At 39.9% G+C, this 26,842-nt stretch overlaps 1 protein-coding gene across 1 annotated transcript in view; it reads left to right on the top strand.

Moving 5' to 3' along the window:
- The window catches only part of TPK1 (thiamin pyrophosphokinase 1), a 304,393-nt gene that overhangs the window by 75,597 nt on the left and 201,954 nt on the right, over nt 1-26,842 (top strand).

Raw genomic sequence — 26,842 nt, forward strand, 5'->3', positions numbered from 1 at the left:
CCTTTCATTTACATTATGCTTCATAAATAGTTAATACCTGGATACTTCAAGCTTCTCCCTGGAGAACCTTGCATTCACTCACCAAGAATTTACTCACAAATTGGTATCACGCTTGAGTAGTCAGTGGATGCTTAAACCAGAGGTGGCTGTGACTTCTGCTTAAGGTCAGATCCTTGCATCTTAATTGATAACTGGAGAAGAAGATGGGATCCATATTTAAATGGACTTCTCAGGAATGTAGTCAGCTTTTCAACTAGCTATTAGCTTCTCAGTCACTATGTCACTGTAAAGGGTATTTATTACAGTGGGTGTGAGTTTTAATGCCAGCTTTAAAATAATGCTTACACCTTCTATAAAGAAGCACAGTCTTGCTTCCAAAAATGAACAGATTTCCCACAGGGAAATCATGAGTGAACTAATTGGACTTTTATGGTTATCTTGTTGCAGTATATGCAACCATAATTTATGCAACCATAATTATTCCTGGATTTGTGTCTGCCTTTCCTCCATGATGAAGGAAGTGTGTGTAGATTATTTATACACCTGGATTAACTCAGTAAAACATTGAATGAGCTTGTCTGATGCCAATAGACAAAGGTCATTTTACACAAGAACACGGTGCTGGGGATTATGAAATATGGCTTGTTCAAGTAAAAGCTGATCAAACACAAAGAGTGCTGCGAGTGCTGTGATCAAACTTATACTTCAGTTCCCTCTTGCACCAGTCCTGCAATTTTCAATTTTAGCGGGTGCTTGGGTGACTTCAGCAGCTTGTGAGTTGGAACACTGGCAAGTCAGAACCAAGTTCTGAACCAAGTTCTGAACACTTGTCAGAAACAAGTGTTTAATGTAGCACTTCATATTCCTGCATTTGTAAAAAGTATTTCGGTAAAGGATATACACTGCATAGTGCAAACTCTTTTCCAGGAATCCACATATAATGAGTGCAATAATTGCCTAGAAAATTTCTAATTGAAAACAATTTATCTGCTTACTAAGTCAGTGGTGCTCAAGATACCCAGTATTAAAAAAAAATGTATTTCAATGGATAGAAATGTACAGTTTTCATTTATGTTTTCTCTTATGTCCATATTGTGGCAGGGTAGCATAAGGCTTTCTATACACTAGCAATCCTTATAGCCACTTGTGGAATAGTCTTTTGTTGACCAGCTTTCTAAAGTGTTTCTTCCTTGGATCCAAGTAATTTCCATTACTAAGCAACTTACAGCCATGGAAAATTTCTACATATATTTGTTTAAATCATCAACAGATAAGAAAATAGATGAAACCCACATCTAAGATAAGAATCACAAGATACTTGGCTTTTAATGATAAGTTTCTCCAACCTGGAGATACTAATAATTTATTCTGGCTAGTGATTGCTTAATGCCAAAAATAAATTTAAGTTATGAAAAGCCACTAGGCAATACATTAAAAGGTTCTTAATAACATCAAATAAAAGTTTCAATCTGGGACAGGCCAATGATAACTGAAATCAAGCAAATGAGCAGGCTGTTAAGGAACCTAGCTGGTTTATTTACAGATACAGTACTTTTTCCTTAATTGATCATTGTTATTGAATCCCAGTGCAAAATGAGAAGGAAGTCTGGCAACCTGGATACTTTTTTTGAATAGTGGATAACACTGTCTGATATGTCTGTTAAAGAAAACAAAAAAGACATTCCCACAAAGTTGGCTGCCCAGACACATTGCAGTTGTAGTAAAGCATTGGATTGATCTGGCCATAGCTCAGTGCGAAACTGAGCTATAATAAAATAGCCTGTTCCTGCTATGTCCATGTAAAGGTACATCACATAAGAGATGTGTAATTATGCTGTTTTTCTTTCAAAATAAGTTTTGAATTGATTGATCAATTTATATTCATGTTGAGAGAGGGATAAAAGTATCAAAATAATAAGGTGCACTAGGCTTTGTGAATATAGGAGAAATAGGAGAAGTGGTGTTACCACGAGTTTCTCATCTAGTGTCTCACTGAAATTACAGCATAAGTTCTCAAGTGGACACCAGAAAACCCATCTTGTACAAAACACATTGTCAGCTACACAAAAGAGATTTTAGAAGTTTTATTCCTTAAGAAAACAACAGCATTGAGTGGTTGCTGTTTTCCTTCCTCACTCTCCTCTGTAACAGCTAGCAACCAGCCCATCCTTTTTTTGTTGTTTTTCTCAAATGTGATACATGTTCACACCAGTATTGATGAAAATAAATAAAACAGCTGCAATGGCTGACCCTCCTTTAAAAAGATGGGATGAAAATCAATGTGTGCTAAGTGCAAGTGGATAGAGAGAGTGAAGTATTGTAATGAAGTTTTGAGTAACCTGACCAATGGCAGCAAAAACCCATAACAATCATGTGCATGTTCTCTTTAGAAGAAAAAGAAAGAAGAGGTCTGTGTTCCTGAGATGAAGTGGAAAGCTCCCTTTTAAAACCTCTCTAATCTAAAAGAAGGCTGATCTGTCTTTTAGGTTGTTTTATGGTCTCTGATCTCGTAAATTGTTGCTGGAAATAATTAAAACCCATAGCAGAAGATCATAATGGAAGTTAGGACACAATAACATAATAGAGTACAATGATGTAGGCTTTTAGATATTGTTGCATATTATTGTACATTACCTGATTGATTCTTCTCCATTCTGCAAAAGGCTTCCTTAGCAAAAATAAACCTTGTAGTGAAAAAAAAACCCAACAAATTAAAAAAAAAAAAAAAGACACAAAAAAAAAGTCCCCTGATTGTATCCCTGATTACTTACTCCTTTTATTTCTAATTATGTGACAAAAAGTGAAAATTAAAGTTAGGGCATAGAGCATGGAGGGCTGGTGCCAATCCTGGCTTAGGAAATACCCTGATATGGTGTGCACTGTTGTGCTTCTGGAGTTTAACTAAATCTGGGTATACCCTTCATAGGAGGGGAGTTGGCTTTTTCTTTTTTTTTTTTTAATGAAAGAAGTGTTTTTATTCATGTGAAATCTGGAAGCACTTTGTTTTAGATTCTACTACTAGTGAGCTACTCTCACAGTAGAAAATACGGGATGCGGTTGGTCTCTGTCTCAGTTTTGTATTTGCATTTATTCTGTGGGTTAAATTTTTTGGGGGGGAATCCAAGCAAGATTCCAAAGTTCATTAGTGGCTTGAATGTACAAGAGAAGAATGCTTGTGTACTACCTGAAGATTTATTAATTGCCAGTGTATATAAAAATAAAGTCAACTTAATATGATTCTGTGCATAGTAGATAATTGCTCCTTTGGTGGTCATTTGATGGACAGGCCCTTAAAACTTGCCATTGCCTGCTGGAATGTCTCACATGAAAATTTTATACCCCCTCTTGGCTGACTTTCACTGTACTTTATTATTTTAAATGTGTTCTAGTACTTGCATTCAGTGGCTAAATTTGGCAGAAGCTGTATGAGTCTGTCATGAGACAAGATCCTACTCTCACAAAAGCAGCTGGTTGTTCTCATTTGGACCCCTCAGAGCTATGGAGCAAGAGGGAATGGTACTCTGCCTGGATTTCCTGATGTTGTTGCTTTGAATGAAAAAGGCTTTGTGTGTTCCTGTATATAAAACCACACATAACAAAACCAAGAAATAGCAGAAAATCTCACTTTTCTAATTCACTCTACTCTGCTTCTAAAATGCCATCCTTTCAAGCAGTAAGTCTCAAGCAATGCAGTGAATGAGGAGATGTTACCTGGGATGATTTTTGGAGACTCAAGTGCAGATCAGTGGGGGAAGTGACTTCTGGAGTTGAGTGTTTTGCATTGCTAATGTTGTGTACCACTCTTTGCTCTGACCTTGCTGGCAGCCAAACCCAGAAGGAGCTCTTATCTTTCCTTCTCCTCCTTCAGTCTCCTTTCTGAGTCTTCTCCACTTAAAATTATAATAGATTTTACTCCCTGTTGAGAATCTGTTGAAAGCAGCTAAAGCAACTACAGCTGGAAATTTAACCTCTAAAGGATTTTTGATTCTCATGGGACTAGCAAAGCTGTGTTTCACTAACAGGTATCATGCACCTGTATGTGTGCAGCAATAAGGCTGTCACTCCTGGGGGAGTTTTTCTTCTTTAAGACTCAGAAGAGAATAATCCCTTTAATATGTCCACCTTTTCCTGACAGAGTGGTGTAAGCCACGCAGCCATGAGGCTGGACTTAAACACTGAGCAGCTAATATCATTACTGAAAGAGCATCATATTAGCCTACTAGTTTTCAAAAAGGTGCTGTGTCCCAGTGAGTACTAGAAATGTTACTGAGCCTTTAGAGGAAAACATCTGCTTATAGTGCCTGTATATATAGTGTTAAGAAAGAAACATGTTAGTAGATGTAGGTGTTGTGGAAGGTTTTTTTCAGATTCACTTAATAACATCTGCAAAATTGCAACTTTGTAGTATGGTAATTAATTTTATCAAAATTATGAAGATACTATCACACCTTCCAGACTCAAAACCATAGGAGAACTTCCAATCAAGATTTTTTTTCTTTCTTTCTTGCACTAAGACTCATTTACAGCATTTTGCCTGGTGAGAAGAGGATTTGAAAGTGGAGTATAAATCAAATGCTCCTCTTCTCTGGCAATGTAGAAGAGATGTTAGAGCAGTGAGTAGGGTGTTTGTGAAAATGCAACTGCTTTTCAAATATCTTGGTTTACCTTATGTGCATTTTATATATATAAGTGAATGCTGAATATATGTTATCAGTGTTATCACTGAATAGACTGAGACTCACAAGAATGACAAAACCTAATCTGCAATGAATAAACTCTTTTGAAATAAATATAGGGGTTGAAGGAGATAAATGGGAGGGAAAGGAAGTTGTTGTTTATCTACTAAACATGCCAAAGTGTATTACTGCAAGAATGACTCATGCTGGTTCTTCCTGCTTATTCTGGTGACTGAAGCAGCTAGCAGAGCATCATCTTTGGTTTTTTGACCTTAATTAATTTGATTTCTTGGTAGCAGTGGAAAACATCTTAATAGTTCTTCACTCATGTTATTGAGTATTGAGGGCTCTAAGTGTTCTGAAAAAATAAGACAATCTAGACCTCAGAAATGAATGCTTAATATGCACAATATCAAAATATGCATTCATACATAAATTTATCGCATTTTTTGCCAAAAGTAGGACTACAGTCAGTCTACTGACCATGCATGAAGCTCACCACTTCCAGCTGATCTTATCTACCATAACTTTAGTGGGCCATCTACATAAAATTGAGTGCTTATTTCAGTAATACTGAGTTTGCTGGGTTTTCTGTGGCTAAAGCAGGTGATTTATGCCTTTGCAATTTAAGGAGGCTAAATATCTTGTCAGTGGATGTTTGTGTGCATAGTACACATTAAAGTTCATAGGAGTTTCCAAATTCATATTCAGCACATAAATTGATGGAGTGAGTTGTATAGTGTGCTAATATCCTATTGCTTCCACTTGTGCTGTAATCTTCATGGGAACATCTTAATGGCTGTACAAAGGGACTAAATTCCAGTTGGCTATATAAAAAGCCAATGCTGAATAAGTGAGTATGAGATTTAATAGAAATGTAATGAATGACTCAGTCAATCTGATTTGTGTAGGAAGCAAGTTTAATAAAACTTGGATTTAAAAAATTCTGGCTCCCAGATGTGGTATTAACTCAAATAGTCAATTTTGCAGGAAATGCAACATAGAAAAGAAGGATTGAGGATACTATAAATGTTTCTCATGTGGCAGAAAACAACTTGTGTAAGGTTCTCATTGTAAGAGAAGGAGAAGATTACAAACATCTTCATCCCACTCCCAACTTAAGTATATGGCTGGATTAAGCTGGTTACCTGATTCTTTACTGGTGGCATCCACATAATCTCAGTTTGTAAATGGCATAAAATGGTAACATCAGGAAATATGAGCATCTATGTAAACACTATATAGCATAGCTGATAACAGCAAACAAAAATTATAGCCTTTCTCTTCTAGAGGGAGTGCCCAAGTTTTCAGCTCGACACTAAATAAATAAGTAAATCCTAGCCAATTATGTAGTAAAATATGTGCAGGGATATAAGTAATAATCAATTCAAACCTCCTAGTTTGTGCCAAGCACTAAATTTTATTTACAACATATAAATATTAATAGTATAAATAGCATGGCACAATTAAAGCAAACATTTATATTGAGACTAAGACAGTGTATTTCTTTGTTAATGTTTATTTCAAGTATTAGATCTAGATTCTGTAATTCTGATTGTTTGAATGCTTTAATTGTAAAGTGCCTTGCATTTGCTTGTGTCTTCCATAATTCTATCAGAATTTTCATAATTATTTCTCATAATTCCTTTCAGAGGAATTTCAAGGGTCTTTTGTGGTTGCATGATAATGTTAAACAAGATCTGGTCATAAGCATTCAGTGGTATCAGTAATGTATGCAGAGTGAGCAACAAAAAGGCATATTCCTCCTTGTCTCCAGCTGGCAGTGTTCTAAGAATTTCTGATGCGAGAAGAGTCATATTTGGCAGTGCTCAGAAGATATTTCAGAACATACAAAGAACAAAGTGTTTGGCTTTAGTGGGGGGTATTGTGCTTTAGCTGAGATGTATTTCAGAGAAATTTTGTTTTTTACATGCACAGTAACCAATCTATCAAGTGCTTTCAACGAAGAGTGGGTTCTAGTGGAACTGCAGTTCCATAAGAGTGAAGGTGACTGGCAATTTCTTACTTGAAACTGTACATAGGTTTGAAATGTGGGAGCATATTGGAATAATTGCCCTTCATCCTAATGCCAGTGATACACAAGGACATACTCAGTTTTTGGGGTTGACTTTGCCATTTATCTTTTGGTTACAAGTTTTGCCAATATGTGAAGGCTGAGTAACAAGAAGCAGGACTCTGTGGTTACAGATGTTAGCATTGGATGTAAAACAGGGTGTAAAATCCCTGATTATTTCTAAGATCAAACCGGGTGTATGATATTGAGGGAACCTAAAACTTGATTTCTTCTTTAATATTTTTTGGGGGACTATCAAAAGGGGTGTATAAAATTATCAGAGAAAAAGAGATGGGGTAGAGGGTAGAAAACATCAGCAGTGAAATCAGGAAAGTTATGAAAACTCTCTCTAAGGCAGCTGCCAATACACAAAAAATGCCTGTCTTTGAGGATTTGGCTGTTTTTCTTGCAGTACTCAGGACAAAAGCAGAACTTGCATGTTCCTGCTGGTAAACAGCACACCTCACACTCTTCTCATCAACACTTTCTATCCTTGAGGACAAAACCAGGGGCAAACATAGAGGAAATATTCATCTGGAAAAACTTGTATCTTAAAGGCTTCCTGTCCTTAGATGCACAGAAACATGCTAATGATAGGAACAGATGGCTGTCTGCAGGAAAAAAAAATGGGTCTGAGATTAAAATGGGGACCTGGGGAAACTGACTGTGTGTATAGAGCAACCAGAGCAAACAGGCTGCATTTGTCTTGTTAAGCATCCACAGACCTTCCACCACAAGGTGCCTTGAGAGCTTGAAATGCTGTAGTGTTAGTATGAGCTTGCATATAGATGTAATTAGCATTTGTAGATCTCAGTAGTTAAGTGTAACAGCTGAATCTCTAGTTGGCATCTTGTCTTGTTTTATCCAGTTCACAAATATGTTTTTCCTAAGTTATCGGCTTCTGCATTAGTTGCCTTACTGGCTCTCATGTGGTCCTATTGAAGAGACAAATCTACCTGGGGAGCAAGCATGCTCACTTGTCATGGTGGGTCAGGACACACTTCAGGCATGGACCCTGCCATTGGATGTAAAAGCAAATATAACCTGTTGGCAGCTTTTTATTCAATTTATTTATTTTCTTTCCCCACTACTGAGGATCTTTGAGTGACGGTACCCACTATGAAGGTTTGAGTGCTAGCTCTTTTTTACAGCTGCTCACCTGTCTATCTGTCCCTGAATTTCTGCTGCTGAAAGAGCTAAAGATAGTAAAGCAAAGGTGCAAAAGGTGCAAGTCCCATGAAGAATATTTTCTTCGTGCTTATATATATATGGCTGTTACCATTTTTCTGTCTGGGCATGGTATAAAAAAATGATAGTACAGTATCTTATTTTTCAATTTTAAGCAATAAGAGGACTGACTCCCCTGTCTCTCTGAAAGAGCTTTTTTAGTTCTGGATGCCAGCTCTGTCTTCCTTCTCTTCTGCTTTCCCCTGGCACAACATTCATGTCATTCAGCGTGGAGAAGAGAAGGCCTCTTTATAAGAGCAGATAGTGACTGGACAAGGGGCAAAGGTTTTAAATTAAAGAAGGCAGGTTTAGTTTAGATATTAGGAAGAAATGTTTTACTTGGAGGGTGGTGTAGCGCTGGAACAGTTTGTCCAGAGAAGTTGTGGGTGCCTCATCACTGAATCACAGAATCACAAGGTTGGAAGAGACCTTCAAGATCATAGAGTCCAACCCATGCCCTAACACCACCTCAACTAAACTATGGCACTGAGTACCACATCCAATCTTTTTTTTTTTAACACATCCAGGGTTGGTGACTCCACCACCTCCCCCAGGGCAGATGATTCCAGTATTTATCATCTTTCCATAAAAAACTTCTTCCTAATATCCAGCCTATATTTCCCTTGGCACAGCTTAAGACTGTGTCCTCTGGTTCTGTCAGCTGCTGCCTGAAGAAAGAGACTGACCCCCACCTGCCTACAACCATCTTTCAGGAAGTTATAGGGAGTTATAAGGTCACCCCTGAGTCTCCTTTTCTCCAGGCCAAACAACCCCAGCTCCCTCAGTCGTTCCTCACTAGCCCCAGGACTTGTGTTCCAAGCCTCTCACCAGCCTCATTGCCCTCCTCTGGACACACTCAAGTGTCTCAAAGTTCTTCCCAAACTGAGGGGCCCAGAACTGGATACAGCACTCAAACTGTGGCCTCACCAGTGCCAAGTGCAGGGGCAGAATGACCTCCCTGCTCCTGCTGGCCACACTATTCCTGATACAGACCAGGATGCCATTGGCCTTCTTGGCCACCAGGGCTCACTGCTGGCTCATGTTCAGTCTGTTGTCACCCAGTACCCCCAGGTCCCTTTCTGCCTGGGCACTGTCCAGCCACACCATCCCCACCCTATAACACTGCAGGGGGTTATTGTGGCCAAAATGCAGGACTCAGCACTTGGACTTATTGAACTTCATCTTAGTGGTCTCTACCCATCCATACAACTGTTCCAGGTCTCTCTGCAGAGCCTTCCTACCCTTCAACAGATCAACACATGATCTCAGCTTAGTGTCATCCACAGATTTACTAATGAAAGACTCAATCCCCTCATCCATGTCATCAATGAAGATATTGAACAGAACTGTTCCCAGCACAGAGCCCTGAGGGACACCACTGGTGACTGGCCCCAGCTGGATGCAGCACCATTCACCACCACCCTCTGGGCCTGGCCATGCAGCCAGCTCTTAACCCAGCAAAGAGTGCTCCTGTCCAAGCTGTGGGCTTCCAGCTTTTCCAGGAGTGTGCTGTGGGAGACAGTGTCAAAGGCCTTGCTGAACTCCAAGTAGACAACATCCACAGCCTTTCACAGACCTCATCCACCAGATGGGTCACTTGGTATAAAAGGAGATTGGGTTTGTCAAACACAACCTCCTAAACCCATATTGGCTGGGTGTGATACCCTGGCTATCCTGTAAGTGCTGTGTGATGATGCTCAGTATAAACTGCTCCATCACCTTACTGGGTACTGAGGTCAGGCTAACTGGCCTATAATTACCAGGATCCTCCTTCCCACCTTTTTTGTGAATGGGCATCACATTGGCCAGCTTCCAGTCATCTGGAACCTCACCAGCAAGCCAGGACTGCTGGTAAATGATGGAGAGCGGTTTCACAAGCTCATCTGCCAGCTCCCTCCTCACCCTGGGATGGATCCCACCTGGTCACAGAGATTTACGAACATAAACTGGAGCATAACTGTAAGCGCTCAAGGCTGGGTTGGATAGGACTTTCAGCAATCTGATCTAGTGAAAGGTGTGACTGCCCATGGCATGGGGGCTGGAACTAGAAGATCTTTAAGGTCCCTCTCAACCCCAACCATTCTATGATTTATTCAGCAACTCAGGTTAATGCCACTCGCCAAAAAAAGCCACCCCATATTTCATAAAAAGTAAGAAAACAAAATCTGCAACATACCATTAGGCTACCTTCACTTGATATATGAAGAGTAGGAAAAGGAAAAAAGTGCCAGTGTTTCAATCAATGATTTAGGTGGATGATATCTTCAAAAGGATCAGAAGACACTAAGTGCTCTGGCAATTGAGACAGAAAAGGCCCAGCTTTAACCTCCAAGTATGTGCTTTCACATAGGAAACTGGAGGTGTCTGCTAGTGTTGATTAGGGAAGATGAGTACCTAGCAAGAAATTTTTAATAGCAAACTTTGGGTTGAGTGTCATTTTAAAAAATTAATAAAGGGGCAAGGGGAAGGTTTCATTAGCGATAAGAGATTATTATAAGCAGCCAGTTTTGAGAAAATGAGCTTCATTGAAGAGCAGGGTCTCAGCCTCTTGTATAAAATCAGGCTATGTTTGTTTTCTAGTTCCACACTTCTACTCCTTTACCAATTTAAGCCCCCCTGAAATTTTCTGTACATGCTCTTTTTACTATTATCATCTTCAAGGAAAGGGATACATGCTTTTAAAACATCCTATGATTTTCCAAGCTACTTCTTAAGGACCCACAGAAATCCAATAAATCCTAATCAATAGAAATTGCTAATAAATCAGAAGGTAGTTATGGTGACTATCTGTATGCTAATACTGTTTTTTAAATAAACTGGCAGAGCTGACTGCTGATTGGTCAAACCTTTTGGTGTGCTGGGAAGACTGTAGTTGTGTGTGATGCTCTCTTGCAGAGCCAGCATAGCTATGCAATTAATAAACCTTGATCTGTAGTCTCACACATCTCTTTGGAGGCTCCTCCTTTTCCTTCATGTCTATTCTGCAGCACTGACAGGAGTCTGATGAGCCTTGGTTCCTGCTCTCCATTTCTGTTAGGGATCTGTTGAAGGTACTGAGATCAGAAGTCCAGAGGGTGGAGTAACACAGAAGTATTGTATGACTAATTTGTAGCAAGTGGTAGTATATGTCAGTTAAATGCCATCAGAGGATATACCTTGGGGGTGATGTGTTTTCAGTATCATTGCTGTGTGATGTAAAGGTATTAATTGCTGAGGCAGTCTCAAGTATCTGATTTCCTCCCTCCAGGACAGCTTCAGCTGCTGTGGAGCTGGCTGGCTGGCCATGTCTGAAGTTTTGGTTTCAATTACATCTAAGGATAAATTTGCTGGGCTTTTTTTTTCCCTTAAATATTTGAGCTATAAGTTTTTAAGATGAAAATAAATATTCATGGTGGCTAGGTGAGTGTAATGACAAAAGCCATATCACCTACAGCTTGGCTGCCAGTTTTTCCTCAGCTGACTAAACTTCAAAAGTAGGTTGCATTTCTGCCACAGCCTTCTTCATGCACTTTTCATCATTTTGCTAGGAGGTAGCTTTACTAGTAGTCAAAGCAGTGTGCATTGGAGTGAGGGAGATAAATCAAACTGCTTCTAATTTATCTCCCCAAGATTTGTGACTTTTGCTTTGGAGTATTTTTGGGGGAGTTTCTGTTCATTTGTCTTTAAAGGGAAGATAGAAATCAACTTGACTGTTACTGTAGGTCTGAGGAGAAAGAAGCACCACCTTTGCTCATTTGGATCTGGAATGCTATTGCTGTGCAGAGATCAAAAGGAGAAGAGAGGCAGGAGCAGCAAGTGAAAAATGGCTTTTTGTTTTCAAAATAAGTTCGTAGCAAATAGGAGGTTGGAGTCCTGAACTGAAGGATTTTCAAAATAGCAAAATGGTCTTAAAGCTTCTATATTTTCCATTTCTTTGGCGTTGGCCTTGAGTGGTTGCTGCTGTCTGATAGCAGCTCAGAGCTCTGCATGGCTGGATCAATAAAACATACCCAATAATGTCTGAAACCTGCAAACAAAGCACTTTCACCTTTTCTATATCTTGGTTTCTTTTCAGGCATGTTGTTGTCCACTAGTACAGCATGTCATGAAACTTAGGAGCACTCAGGGGTGTATTGAGAGGCTAAGTTATACCATGTTCAAACAACGTGTGAAAACCTCAGGGATTTCTCTTAGGGAGAGAATTTACCAGAGACAGCTGGAAGAAGAGGGGATAGGAATCATAAAAGTAACCTTTTCTCTTTTTTTCTTTGTCTTTTTTTCCACATTCCTTCATTTCCAGAAGAGAACAAGACAGTAGTTACTGGTCTCTGGGTTTGTAGCTCTGTTTCACTCACACCTGTATCCTGTATTAGATGTGAAGTGTCACAGAAGAGCCAGAAGTTGGTTTGGTTTGGGTAGCAATGTGTTCAGGGGCCCTGAGGAGGATGAGAAGTAAAGTTTTGCAGCCTGTGTCATTCAAGTAATGTGGGAATGGTAATGTGTGACATCTTTTCCTGATTGTCTCAGACAAAATCCTGCATTCACCTGACAAGCAAACCCACAAATTCTCTATGCAGAGCACCACAAGATGCATCATCCTTCTGTATCTGAGGGGGTTAAAGGATGATGAGACTGAATATTGCATTGATCCCTCAGTGACTCTGCCTCTCACAATGAAGACAGCAGTAAGCAGGTGTGCAGCTTATTTTTAGGATGACCTAACACTTTGGTTGAAGCAGCCACCACTGCTTTCTTAGCAGCTGGGAGAATGTGTGACTGTGGCAGCACAGTCACTGTTAGGTGTAGCGTGGTATCACTCTAATGCAGGAGCAGCACTGAAGCTGTGGTGGCCAGCAGGTAGAAACTTCAAGTGTGAAAGGACCATCTGAATCTCTTTCTGACAGTTGCCTTGGGATACCACAGAATGAAATCTGGAATCTGTTCAGCCCCTGTGCTGCATTTGGGGCAGTACTAATCCTTCACAAGCCTCTGGCCAATAAAAACTTGTTTAAGGCATGGTATGTATAAAGGGTTTTTGCATATCTGTCATTTCAGGGATAATTATTGCTACATAACAGTGCATATTAAATAACAATAATTTGTTATTACTGCTTAGGATGGCCGCTTAAGTATTCTGAATTGGAAGGACAATAAAAGGTCGAGGTGTGAAATGACTTCCCTGGAGTCACACAGGCAATACAGCTGTAGAAGAGTAGCAGACTGTAGCTCAGTACTCTCAGTTTCATCCTCATGCTGTGAAAGCAAGCTCATTATTCTTTGTGTTCAGATATTTTTTAAACAGGTATGGTCTGTCTAGTAGGGTTTTGATGGAAATGTCTATATTCCTGCTATTCATGTGTTAATTGTGATCAGTGTTCCAAGCTCATATGCACCAATTCTCCCAGGGTCACTCTGCTTATTTCCTGTAGGTGTTCTTGGCCTGGCTACAAACTTAAATTGTTTCTCACAAGGCAAAGCTGCTCTTCTCTGAGGTCTTCCTCCTCCTAATAACAACAAATTTTATTAATCATATTTTATTGTACCCTTTGATTCAAGGAATTTGACAAGCAACCACACTTCTTTGAATAAGTTCTGTACCAATAGGGCTATTTTTGAACTACTTTACTGAATTATTTCCTATCATCATCTTACATTTACCTTTGATTTGGTTGTGGCCTGTTAGTGACAAAACAGATTGGGTGAAAGTTCACTACTAACTTAATTATCTTTTATTCAATCCACTGGATTACTGCAATAAATGCTGATTGTTATATCAGTTTCTTTCTAACGCTTTCTGCATTTGCACTGCAGATTGTCTGCTAAAATGTGCCAAAGTTTTTTTTTAGTTTGCTCTGAATATCTTGACTACAGCATTCATGATTGAAACGATCCTTTAGAATTTACAATGTGGAGTTGCAATATTGGTCTTAGAGTGATAAAAGGGCTGCAGTCAGACAAGTGTTTCTACCTGAGGCTGGATGTCTCCTGTACTCCTTCGGCATGACCCTTATTATAGGAAATGTCCACATGTGCCTTCCAGCATTTTAAGCTGGAATCTCAAAAGGCTCTTGTTTAGAAGCTTAATTAAGATTTTGGTGCATAAATGAATGGCAGTGTGATTCCTTCTCCCCCTGTTGTGTTGAGCACCAGCGTGTTACCTGTTTATCTCAGCTTTGACCTCTGTGGATAGAAGGTGAATGTATTAAGTCTAAAACTGGTAAGAAGGTACCTGTATTCCTTTGTGGAGTAAACTTAGTTTTACTTAGTTTTGGATCTTAATTTTGCTCTTTTTTTAAATCCTACGTGCCACGCAAAGCCAACTTTCAGTTTTTTGTCCAAGTCACACTGTTTTCCCTTCTCACCTCAGCAACAAGAAGTGCTTTCCTTGACTCATGCTGTGATCTGTACTTGAGCTTCTGAGAAGCCTGACCTGACTGTGCCTGGAGTACTTCAGACTGAAAGATTGACCCATGACTGAAAGTGGTTGAGAATCATGTATTTATTTATCCTCTCATGCTGTTGTCACAGTTGGCTTAATTTCTTACAGGAAGGTTAACTTGAAGTAAATTTTCTAGGTTGTACTGTCTGTGCCACAGCTCATGTTGTACTCATAAAAAGAGCAGTTTTCATTCCAATCTATTGATTTTGCATGTCCCTGATTTTCAGTGCTAGCACTAGCAGCAGCTGTGAAAAAACGGTGCATGAGGGTATACCATGAAATGACCTCCAAGAGGGCTTTGGAAGTGGCAGCCTGACACTAAGTTTCTAAAGCTGTATTTAGGAACTTAACTACTTACACTTTGCTAGCAGAGAACGCTCTGTGGCTGTGTCAGGCTTAGCTGATTCTCAGAGCAAGTCTCCTCTGATGTATTGTTTCAGGTGTGAATTTCAATGTTTGTAATCTGAGTGTTCCTTTAAAAGAGTTTTTATTACACCTGTACATTTTTTTAGTGTGCAGCCCTGAATGTTGCATGACCAACCTTTTTGCTTTTCAAATGTCTTTTATAAATCATGGCACATTGATATACTGTCACATCAATAAATTAAGTTTAGGGACTAACCTAAATAAATGCCAAAATCATTAGCAGTTAATTAACCTTCTGTATTTCTCTCCAAATTGACTTTGGTTTAATTGACGACGTGGGTTCAGTTCACTTGCTCTGTGCTCATACAAACAAACAAAATGTTCATGACACAGAATTGAATGATGTGGTGGGGGAAGTGGGAAAGTAAGGAAAAGAATGGAAAAGATGCACGACCACATCTCCATCAGAGAGTACCAGCAGCCAAATATTAACTGTGTGGCTGCGGCAGCAGAGCTGGGAAGGAGTGGGTGATATTTGGGACTTAACTGTGCTTACCTTGCCCCTGGCACCCAGTAAGTATTCTTGTTGGGCTGGGTGGAAAAAGTTTCAGCTTACTAGGGTTTGTTTTGGAATTGTGGTTATATTTATTTACTTTTTATAACAACAACAACAAACTTTGAGTTTCCAAAACAGGCATGATAGCTCATAAAATATTTGCTTTAAAGTCAGCAAGGAGCACTTGAAGCTATGTTCATTCATGTGTTTTTATTGAACTTAATAATAGATGATTTTTTTTTTTTATTCTTGTCCCTTGCTTCCAAATCACAGATGGAGAGCATAGTTCATCTAAGCTTGCTAGAGAGCATGAACATGACTTGGTGTTGCTTCTCTGGCATGACCTTAATTAAAGATGGCATTTGTTTGATGTGTAAGACGAAGTGTGAAATGACTGTGGAACTGCTTAGGTACTGGAGTGTTTTGTGCCCTCATCTGGGAACCTGTGCTGAGTACTCAGTCCCTGTGCTGGTGTGCTCTGGGCAATGTGTTAGTTGCAGACCACAGCAGAGGTCTCTGCCTACGTTGCCCCAAGGAGGATTCCACGAGGCTCTGTATTTGTGCAAGTGGTACTGATGTGAATGATTTTCAAGATCTGACCTGAATTTGACTTCATGGTGGTGGCAGTTTGTTAATGCTTTACTGCCAAATTAACCCTTTGGAGCTGTGCACCTTTAAGCCAGTTCTGCTCCCTTGCATCATGGGGAAACCACAGCTCCCTGGTTGTGACTGCTTGGTGTGGGATGATCTTTGTACTGATGGCTTAAAGTATTTTTTAATAACTTTTAAAAAACAGAATTACAGAATCATTAAAGTTGGAAAAGACATCTAAGATCATTGAGCCTAACTTTCTACCAATCCTCACTAATTTGTCAATTAGTTGTCAATTAGACCATGGCAGGAAGTACTGCTTCCAGTTGTTTATTGAACAGCTCCAGCTGGTGACCCCACCACCTTCCTGAGCAATCCATTCCAATGTTTAACAACCCTTTCCATTACAAAGTTGTTCCTGACATCCAGCCTGAACCTTCCCTGGCAAAACTTGAGAATTATCATCCTGTCCTGTCATCCTGTTACCTGGGAGAAGACACTGACCATCACCTGTCTCCAGCCTGCTTTCAGGCAGCTGTAGGGAATGATGAGGTCTCCCCTGAGCCTTCTCTTCTCCAGGCCAAACAACCTCAGCTCCCTCGACTGCTCCTAATAAGCCTTACCCCCCAGACCCTTCACCAGCTTTGTTGCCTTTCTCTGGACATGATGCAGCTCCTCAATATCTTTCTTGTAGTGAGGGGCCCAAAACTGAACACAGGGTTTGAGATGCAGCCTCACCAGTGCCAAGTACAGGGGAACAATCTGGTTCTGGCCCTGCTCCTGCTATTGCTGATCCAGGCCCGGATGCCCTTGGCCTGCTTGGCCCCCTGGGCACACTGCTGGCTCATGTTCAGCTGCTGGTGACCAGCACCCCCTGGTCCTGCCCTGATGGATAGCTTTCCAGACACTGTGTGCAGTAGACTTTTAGCCTGGGGTTATTGTTGGCAAAGTGTGGGCCCTGGCACTGGGCTGTGTTGAACCTCATACCATTGGTCTTGGCCCATCAATCCAGCCTGTCCAAATCCCTCTGCAGATAGATACCCTGCAGCAGATCGACTTGCTGTCAGCCATCAATTTATACTTAACTCCCTCATCCAGATCATTGGTCAAGATATTAAACAGGACTATGCCCAATACAGATCCCTGGGGAACACCACTGATGCCTGGCCACCAACTGGATGCAGCACCATTTACTGTGACTCTCTCAGCTGAGCCATCCAAGTGGTTCTTAATCTGGCAGAGTGCACCCATCCAAGCCATGGTGTGCCAGCTTCCCCTGGAGAATGTCATGGGATACAGTATCAAAGTTTCCTGAGGTCTAGTTAGACCACATCCACACCTTCCCCTCATGCACCAGGCAGGTCCCCTGGTCGTAAGAGGAGATCAGGATGCTCAGGCAAGGCTTTCCTAAACCTGTGTCTGATCTGAACCTGGGTCTGATCCCCTTTTACCTGTAAGTGCCATGTGCTCACACTCGAGATAATCTGTTCCATAACCTTCCCTGGCACCAAGGTCAGGCTGACAGGACAGTAGTTTCCTAGATGCCTCTTCCAGCCCCTCATTGGTGTCACAATGGGGAGTTTAACTACCCTGCTGAATATGTATGATTCAAAAATAATTGTCAGGAACACTGTTGAAAAAACAGATCTTTCACTTGAGAGCTTTGTTTTCCTTGTTTTGCTGCCTCATAAATAAATATTGCTATACTAATGTTCTTCAACTAGTTTAGCATAATCAATTACCTTGAATTTTGCCACAGTTAATAGCAAGATCCATATGCCTAAAAGATTAATCAAAATATTTCTGAAAGAATATTTGCTGTTGAAAAAGAGACTGTATTGATAATAAATATCTATCTCTGCTTCCACCAGAAGCTTATATAAAGATAGGTTTTTCTCTTGTTAGAAAGAATGCCTAAAATATTTTAACTTAGTGTATATGTATATACAATGTTAATATGCATAGAATTGATTTGTATGTACATATATAACTAAAAAATGCAGAACTTGGCTTGGTGTATTTTTTGTTTGTTTTTGTTGGTTTATTTAGCATACTCCCTAAAGATTCTAGATGAGTCAAAAGACTTACCCTCCCAAAGAAGGGGATATCAGAATTACAGTAGAAGGTTCCAGGAGAGAGGACAGTAAAACATGCTGCTAGATCTACATGAGCAATGAAAGAATAATTTCCTTTTTTTTTTTTTTTGCTTGGAAATTAATTTTTGACTGCTAATCTTGTCTGGATAATCCTGTTTCTCTTGGAATGGGTCTTTAGTAAAGCTCTCATTGATCTAGTTCTTAATATATGGGGTTTTTTTCTTCCTTGAGATGCTCATAATAATGTCTTGGAAGCTGTGGTGGAAATTCTACATTTAAAACTCACAATAAACTAACATGTTAAAGCTGTATATTTAAATCTATGGGAATTTGCTTGCTCAGTGACTATGCTAATAATAAATTATGTACATAAATGTACACACAGAGACTCTCACCTTACTCATTTCTCCTCACTTTTTCCCTTATCCCATTTTCTAAGTTGAGCAGTCCTTGAGGGAATTGGCTTTGAGTGTTCTGCAGGACTGCTGGGAAGTGGATTTGTGTGTTAATTTTAGATGGGTTTAACCTTGCTTATAACTTTCCCTTCTGTGATGAGATTTCCTTTTATTAGTTAATGCTGACTTTGCTGCATTTGGACTGCATTCTCTGTCGCTCTTTATGAGTAGCAAAGTTACAACCACCATAAAAGCAAAGAGCAGGGAGGAAGAAGAGGTGGAATAAAGAATTTATTTTCATGTATTTGGGATCACCACATAACTCTCAAATGGTAGATGAAAGTGGGTTTTAATGGTTCCCCTTAAGTTGGGGGTAGGGAAAAAAATCCCAAACAAAAATAAAATTATTTACTTAGACTTCCTCTGTGTCTGTATTACTGTCGTTCTTTTTTCAGGCTAATGATTAAATGGTACCTTTTAATTTATTCAGATCTGATTAGCAGGAGTGAGATTTAAATATTTATTTTCCTTCTGTGTTAATAGTAGTTTGACAAGCTCTCTTGTCTTCAAGGTGAGCTGAATGTTGTAGAGAAGAAGGGGAAATTCAGGGGAATCCCTTTGAAAACCAGGAGTACTACAGGGTTCATACATGGGTAATTTGAGGCTTGCAGTATATTTCTGTTGAATGGGGAGTAGATGGAATTGGATTAACTCCCTTTCCTCCTTTATCCAATTATATCCCACCACTTGACCTAAGTAACAAACTCCATAGCTTTATCAGAAGAAAATGAGAATTTTGGTTAAAGTTTGATTCTGGCTGTTTCCCAGATATTACTGTTTAGTTTTGCATTCAAAAGATATGGAGTATGTCCTTCAGTCTCTTTTTCATTGCTCAGTTTTAAGTTGAAAAGCAAAGGAGAGTTTCTGTAAGATAAATTATAGCACATATGATTTTATTTTCCAATTACTTTCACTTTCGTAATAATTTGCTTGTTTTTAAAGTATTTTACTTACCCAGCTCTCCTGAACTTGAGGTGCAGTATCCTTGTAATGCAGTTTAAAGACTGAAAAGAAATTGCTCAATTTGTAGTATCTCAAATATAACAAGAAAAATGCTCGTTCTTAAGCAGTGATTTCTGGTGCTTCTTGACTTCTGGCACTTATGTAGCCAAGTTATGACACCAGATTTAACACTTATGCAAGAAAAGCATTTGATTTATGTTAATATTGAGCAAAAGAGTATATGCTTGCTGAGAAGACTAGTGAATGTGTGCAGAAGGCACAGCTGATCTCAAGTAACTGATCTCAACTGAACGTAAATAACATAAAAACCTCACTAAAGAAGGATACCATGGGTGATACTAAAAGCCACACATGCTCAGATGTTCATATCATGAAGGGCATAGCAGCTTTTTGATACAGATTATCTCTTCCCAGAAATAGAGTTGATATAAACAATTTCTTTAATTGATATTTTAAGATTATTTTGTGCGGAAAAAAATTATGTTGCTTTAGCCTCTTGTACCTTACTTGTCCTTCTGAAATTTATTAACGTGTCTTTTCAGGCTAGGCAGATATCTTGGGAGATACATATTTATGGACTTTTCAGCTGTCTTTTCACTGTTGGTTTGAACATTCTGTCTTTGTTAAAAAATCATTTGGACTTTGGTGCAATAACAGATGGTTTAAAAATGAGAGTGGAAGCCGTGCAGTATGAGCAAACAGTGCACATGTGCCTCCCGGCAGTGGGAATTTAAATAGCTGTGGCTGTATGGAGTCACGTGAGCTGAAGCTGAAACTTCTCTGTTCTAGCAGAGCCTTGGAAACTTCACACAACAAACTTGTAGGAGAATTAGCACAGTGCTGCTCACTTTATCATGGAGCTCCAATCAGATCAGGATATGGGCCAAGCAATGGACCATGTCACAAGAACATTAAAGGTCTCTTGGCCACCCACTAGGCACATTTCTGATACTTTGGCAGTTACAGTAACAATGTCTAGTTTCTTTTCTAGGTATGCTTTGCTCTTTGATCACATAAAACTGACTGCTTCTAAAACAGTCCATTCTACTAGACAAAAGGGGAGAAGAAAAATATTTTTAAATGACCAAACTACTAAAAAGAACGATTTAATATTGCCATGAAATAGTAAATAAAAACCCAGGTGGTGTAGTAATTACATATCTCTGAACAGAGACAGATGGTTCTCCCAGGAAAATTCTGGGAAGCTGTGTAGAAACTATGGAAAACTTAGACTAAAGAATTCAAACAATTATTATCTCTCTTTCTGTAACCATTGTTTATGGATATGGCTCTCAAGACTGTACTATTCATAGTTCACCAATGGTGTGAGATGTTTCTGCTTTGAGACCAATCAAGTATCACCTTAGTGAGTCACATTATAAAAAGACCTGCTATTTTCATTAAACACTTTTGCCTTCTGATCCACCTGAAGACTGGAGCCTTCTTTGCATCCCTGACTCAACAGCGTCAAGGTGCAAATTTAATATTCTTTAATACTTCAAGCAACAGTGTACTGAGCATATTGAACATTTTGAGTCATCCTTTCTTTCTCCTTGCACACATTATGATCTCCTTTTTTTTCTTACATTGTGACTACATTTCCATACATTACCACAAACACTCCTCTAAAAGTCATGCCTTTTAAAACAGAAGCATTCAGTTTGAAAATGTTTTTTGATTCTACTACTAAATATTTTGAAACAGATTTCCCTGAAACTTGTCTATCAGAGGGATATTGTAACCAATATGTGCCTGTTATGTATAGAGATGACCATTTCTTAAGCCCAAGAAAAATCAAATTTTAACAGGCCATGCAGTTCTCTCATCATTTAAAAACAAAAAAAAAAATTGGGAGACAGTAAAAATTCAATTTTTAAATAAAATTAATGCCTGTTTGGACTGTAATCACTAACTTGATGTTATGCTTTATGGGAAGTAAAACTTCTTACAACCTTATTCTTCCCTGACTGCAGTCTCTACAGGGTTTTCTTTCCCCTTCTAAAGCTGCTTCAGAGTGCAGGTTTATATAAGCAGTTGTTGTGTCTCCCCTGGTTCGGGTTGTATTTTCAGAGTTTGGGCTTGGCTTCTGCCTCCTAAGATGGATATAGCAGTCCAGTGTCCCATTCCCCAGGCCTGAGCACTTCTGCAGGGCTCTGCTGTGCCTGCACCCACCCCTGCTGTAGCTGCACACCTTCCTTGGGTCACAGACCAAGTACTGCTGGGGAAAACAACTGCAGGAGTGGAGCAATGAGCCCGTCACCTCCTGCCTCGCTGGTCACAGTCTGGGTGCAGCCCACAGCACAGTAAATAAGTTTGGCACCTTTTTTTCTGGTCACAGCTCAGGGTCTTTGCTGAACTGGCAAACAAGAGGTCTTGCTTGCACAGAGGAGCAGAAGGAGATGATGAGTTTCTTTCCCAGAGGTTGTATTTTATTAGATATTGTGCAGACATAAGAGAGTGCTGCTGCATTAGGGATTGGCATTAGCAACCTTCAGGTTGCTTCCAGTGGGTATTGTGTGTTTTATAGATATTATGTTATCCATTTTCTCTCTGCTTTGTCTGTCTTGTTTTTATTAAGGTAGTGCCTGGAGAGGGTTGATGTGCCAGTCACTGTAAGCACAAAAAGTCTTAGGCCAAGCTCTTGTTCATATTAAATTGGTGAGCTGAGGGTGGAAGAGAGAGAAGAAAGGAGTAAAAGATGTAGTAAGGTACTTTGCTTGCCTGATGCCCTGCAGTCTGGTTTGTTTTAGTGTCACTAACTACCACCATGGCCTGGTGGTATCAGCTCTGGTGGCAGTACCAGTGAAATAGTACCTCAGTGCCTCATTTGAAGAGGAGTAACTCATGTTTTCACCCTCCAAGTTCTTATACTTCTCCCTGCAGGAAAACTGTGAGTGTGCTTCAGAGAGGGCAGCATAAAACCTTTGCTGTAGAAGTGGTTTCAGTTTGTTAAAGAAACAAAACAAAAAAAATATCCTCAAGTATGCTCCACATGCATCTTTAAAGGCATCCCTTGATGAAAAGCTATTTTACTGGCTTCTTCCAGGCAATGGCTGGAAACCCCTTCTTGCTCAGTTTGCTCAGCAGTTCTGCTGATCTGCACCTTCTGCCAGGCTGACAGTGCAGGTACTCAGCACATGCACAGTTTGCCCCAGTGCCCGTTTCAGGTCTCTGCACAACCTTTGCTTACTATAGTCACTATCTGCTTTCCAAGTATTCTTTTAAAACTAAGTTAGCACCTTTAGCAGTAGATTCTGGTGGTGGTGATAAGAGCAGTGACTTTTATATCTCTGGCTTGAAGCCATTTGGTGAAGTCAAGACCTTGTAGGATCTGTTCTTAGCAGCAGCAGCCCTCTTTTCAAAGTAAATCATGGCACTGTAGTTCTAGGAATCTCTGGACTATGAGTTAGTCTTTTTCTTGCCTTGTCGTTATTTAAATACTTCTCTTGCCTTGTTAGACTTGTAGTAAAAGACTAGCTCTTAATTTAGTTGGCAGTTTCTTTGTAAAATGGCTCAATGCTGTAGCAGAAAATGGCTTTTTTTGTGTCAGTGGCAGCTGAAGGCTAATAGTTCAGGCATGAAAGAGTAGAAGGGAGAGACTACTTGACAGCAGGCTGAAAACTCTTCTGGAAAAAGCCTTCTCCTCTCATAGAGACATCAGCCTCTGTAATTTCTCTGTAGCGTGAAGAGAAACATATTACAAAATCCTAAAGGACTTGAAGAGGTCAAAAATGGCTGATCCCTAATATCAGCCAGTGGCTGAAATAACACACAAGAGCTGAGCAGAGGTGTCTGCCTCTTGTTCTGTGCTGGATGTAACCCAGCTGACACTGCTCCCTAGAAGATGAAATATCCATAACCTGGAATGGCTGGACACTAGAGTGACAGGAATTTATGCATGAATTCATCCTTAGAAGGCCCACTGCAGGAACTTAAAGGGACAATTTAGGTAGTTTGCAGCTGGGCTTGGAGGATTAAATGAGGTGCTGCATAGAGTTCTCTTTGTACTGAGTAGCAGTAAACTCTTTAATGTGTCGAGAGGACTGAGCGCTCAGTAACTGGAAAACTAAACATAAAGAATGCTGCTATGCAAGCTGTTACCTTAATAGTAAGAGTTTCCATGCTTTTTTTCAGGCAGGTGTATACTAGCAATCTGCTGTTTGATCATGTTTGCAGCCAAAACACTTAGCACAAGAGGAGTGCACAGCTACCAGCTGTCAGGAATGTGCATGTTCTTCCTGCGTACCATGAAGCATCTTTGCCTGCTTCTGTTCTTGTCTGTGTCCCAATAATTTACCAATTGCTGTGCCTTTGCCTTGCAGCGACACCTGCTGCCAAGGGCAGGCTTCACAGAAAGCTGCTTTGTGGCTCAAAGATGTCATTTGCTGCTCCACAGGTGATTGCAAGTAGCTTTTCTAGACTATATTCAAGTTCCCTATCTTCCTCCAGATTCTGGTGTTATTGCAAAAGAAAAAAAAATGCCCCTGAGGATACCAGTTGAAACCCACATGGTGTCATGTACCACCAGTCCCAAACTTAATGGCTATGGCTGCTTTTCACACCAGGTATTTGAGAATTTAATCTCTTTTTATGGAATCTCCCCTACTGTGCAGGTGTGATGGGATGTGTCACTTCAGCATGTGGAAGTGTGTTGGTGCGCTTCAGAACCAGTACAGAATGCACTGTAAATTATACATCATTCTGCAACAGCAAATTAGGGGGTGTGTTTGGAAATGTACTCTCTGCAGTGAATTCAAGTAATTATGTGCCTAAAACCTGAATTTTGCTGAAGTACCAGTATTTGCTAACCACGGTCTTGATCCATTAGTAGGGGGATTGATCCATTAGTGAGGAGCATGATTTCCTGGCCTGTCTTTGATAACCTCCCTAATTCATATCTGGAACTGTTTGCAGCTTATAGCAGAAGGCAGATTTTATCAGATAAGGTGAGTCCTCTCTATTCCCTTTGTAAATCCCTGTTAGAGCTCATTTCTTCAATACCCTGACAAGAAATTGGTGTTAGGGCCAGCTGGAGGATGTTCAAGGTGATTCATCAGTGTGAAAGGTGAATAGAAACCAGTGATCCCACTTCTTAAACTGAGAAACAAATGTTAGGATGAGGTTGAGTGCTTTGGAAAATCATGTCAGTAAAGTATAGATATGTTTGAATATAAATATAACACTAATTCCCCATTTCTTTCTCCCTCCAAGCTGCTATGGGACTCACTCTCTCAGGGTGCTGGTAGGCAAATGGAAAGACTGAATGGAGAGAGATCCTAGAAGGAGGCCTCTTGAGTTTTATTCAGAAAGACATAGGTCTGTCAGCTGCAATCTTTGGTTCTTCCTGCAGGCAGATTTCCCAGTAGTTTGGTCAAAGATTGAGCAAGAATAATTGGACTGGACATGCTAACTCTAGTATATGGGCTCACAGGTATGCTTCAAATCAAATGAGTTTGTGCAAAAAAAAATTAGCAGGATGTCTGCTGGCTAGGAATTGAAAATACACCAGGAGGGAAACTTCAGTGATATCCTCTCAGATGAGAGATTTTCTTAGTTTATAGTTTAGTGAAATATATTTTCCAGTGTCAAAATAGATAACGTATATCAGTAATAGAAAAATAACATTGTTTTTTTTCAGCATGAATGTAATCCCAGCAGAGATGCACACACTGTACCATGCTAATAATACAATTCTACTTTAATACAAAGTAGAAATTTAATATCATTCGTCAGATGTTACAATTGCATTATCAAAAATGAATTTCAGCAAGAGCAAAATGACTGATGTTCCAAACATTATTATTAAAATTTGCAGCATATCTCTTATAGACTGCAACAGTAATTTAAAGGTTACCTTTAATTATTTGTTGTGGGGGTTTTAAATTTATTTTTCTGTGTAGTTACTTTTAAATATTTCTTCTTATATAAGCATTTCTTTCTTAGTATTCTTATGTTTTAACAGACCAATGGTTTCTTGGTTCTCTTATTTAGATTTGGTTTTGGGTTTTTTTTCCCCAAACGCATATTGCATCATTTTACTGTTGAATGGGTGGTCATTCCTCTTTAGAAGAGGAGGGACTGGAATGCCCTGGTGAATTCAGCTGTGTTAGGTAGCAAATGTTTCTTTAAACATTGCTTGTTGTTTTCACTGTAGGTGAGGAAATGCACCCCTCACGCCTGGGAAGAAAAGAGATATAATTTGATTTCCTACCTGTCCTGTTCTTTACTCTCAAACCACATAAATGCCTCCCTGGGGGCCAGTGGTTGTGTTCTCCCCCTGCAGAGGCTTTCCCATTGTTTTGTGTTGGCTGGGAGAGCAGCATCAGTGATAGCTCAGTGTGACCCTTGTCTGCTGCTGGAAGGAGGCAGCATCTTTGCACCAGGCATAGTATAGTGTGCAGTTCCCTTCTCTCCAGTGGCATGGGAGCCATTCACATGGAGAGAGTGACAGCAGTGCTGTGTCTGCAGCTCCCTGGGCACACACACTCTCTCCAAGGCCTGTTTAGCTCCACTGAACCTGCCCAGGGTATGATACAGTCTTTGACAAACTGCTGGCATGGGAACAGCTTGGCTTGGAGCTCTCATCCTTGGTGGTGTGACAGGACAGTGCACGAGGTTACTGCATGTAGAGAGAAATAGCGTGACCCTTACCCCTTTTATTCTTGATTATGGTATAAGAACCTGTCTTCTTTGCTTTGTTTTCAGAATTTTTTTCTACAGAACCCCAGGAGGTCCATACTCTTCTGCTTACATTTTTTGCTTTTCTCTCACAATTGCTAAATTTTAAGTAAACTAACTATGTGGCTCATAAAGTAGATCCTGGAATAGAAGGCAGTGGGGATGAGGGACAGCAGTGGGGGCAGAACAGAGCGGGATGAGGACCAGCTGCATGCAGGAACCTCTCGAATTATGGCTTAAAGCAAATACTATTCCATGCCCCTCCAGGTAAGCCTTTTAAGAAGTTAGGTGTTGGGTTTACTAGAGGAGAAATTAATCACATAAACCAAACCTTCTTCAGTTAGTCACAGCTATTGATTATGGTTTGTGAAAAAGCATCAAATGTTTCTGAGACTGGGAAGCCAGCTGCAAAATCAAATTTCTGAGATGTCTTTTCTCTGCCAGGGGACTATTGAAAGGCTGTGACTTGATAGTACCCAGTTTTACCTGTGAACAACATAAATGAATGAACCAGAATCTCTAGTTCTCCTTTTTAAACATTATTTTAGTTTATAAAGGTGGCAGTTTGGTCACCTTTTAATCTTTCAGAGAAATCATTCCATCTTTAAGCAAAACCCACTTCAAATTGCAAAATCTATTAGAAGCTCTGGTGACTGTGCCAAGGAGGTAGTGAAGAATTATGCAAATCTTTTTCTACACTGGCAAAACCATGCTTGATGCCTTTATGGTGTCTGTATAGCAT

This window comes from Molothrus ater, chromosome 1, assembly GCF_012460135.2.
Source record: "Molothrus ater isolate BHLD 08-10-18 breed brown headed cowbird chromosome 1, BPBGC_Mater_1.1, whole genome shotgun sequence".
NCBI lineage: Eukaryota > Metazoa > Chordata > Aves > Passeriformes > Icteridae > Molothrus > Molothrus ater.